Source organism: Triticum dicoccoides, chromosome 4B, assembly GCF_002162155.2.
Source record: "Triticum dicoccoides isolate Atlit2015 ecotype Zavitan chromosome 4B, WEW_v2.0, whole genome shotgun sequence".
NCBI classification, from domain to species: Eukaryota; Viridiplantae; Streptophyta; class Magnoliopsida; order Poales; family Poaceae; genus Triticum; species Triticum dicoccoides.
The window spans coordinates 598,732,731-598,733,693 of record NC_041387.1 but is presented as its reverse complement, the minus strand read 5'-3'; the positions used below and the strand labels follow the sequence as shown (position 1 = coordinate 598,733,693).

The window sequence follows — 963 nt, the reverse complement described above, 5'->3', positions numbered from 1 at the left end:
ACTGTCCCCCGGCCATAGGAGAATCAGTGAAGGAAAAAAAGTTAGGGGGCTTAAAGTGAAAAAAAGTCATTTGTCCCCAAAACATTTGTATTTTGTGTTTTGCTCTTTCAGAATTTATTTCTTATTTGGGAGTACAAATTAAGAAACCGACCTTGATTCCTCTTACTGATGCCGGCGTCTTCTTGGACAGCATCAACGCGGAGTGCAAGAACAAGTTGTGTCTATCAAACAAAATGAGAAACCATGTTTAATTAGTTAGCCATAATTAATAACATTTTCACAGTTATAGTCATAGACAGTTTCTAGCAATAGACCCTTACGGCATAACTAGAGCTCCAAGGAGGGCAATGGCGTCTCTGGTGGCGCCATTCCCTTGAGCTTGGGAATGAACAACCCCTTCAGTACCTCCTTCGGCGGAGGCTTCACTATGCTTAGCTCCCCGAAGAAGCACGCCGCCATGACGAAAACCAACATTGAGATCAAAAACTCCAACTTCCGGACCCCGTATCTTTGCAGGCCAAGGAGGAGGAGCGTGCTGGAGCCGGTGATGAGAACCCCGATCCACACTGGGATACGGAACAGTAGGTAGAAAGCAAAGGCCGTCCCGACCACTGCGTAAACAAACAAGTTAACCGATCGATTTCGTAAGAAACTTAGAAGACATGCATGTTATTATAGATTACTACAAGATTGTTGCTGTTTTCAATTGCTGCCGTCGTTCCACGGCGAGAAAACAAGAACAAAAAACATGTTTTCGCCTTCCTACGTAGTGTTTTCAACAAAAGACAATTGGGCAGGTCAGTGGCAAAGTAACACAATTATGTAGACCAGTTCAGCATGTTGACTCCACGGTGTGCATACTTGCTATTAGTGTTTTTTTATTAAGGGATGTGGTTAATTTAAGATTCATATGGTTAGCAATGGTTGAGTACGGACAACAAGATGGGGAGGAAAGAATGTCGT

At 43.4% G+C, this 963-nt stretch overlaps 1 pseudogene; it reads right to left on the bottom strand.

Annotated features, from left to right (window-relative positions):
- LOC119292867 overlaps nt 1–963 on the bottom strand; it is a 4,235-nt pseudogene that overhangs the window by 2,357 nt on the left and 915 nt on the right.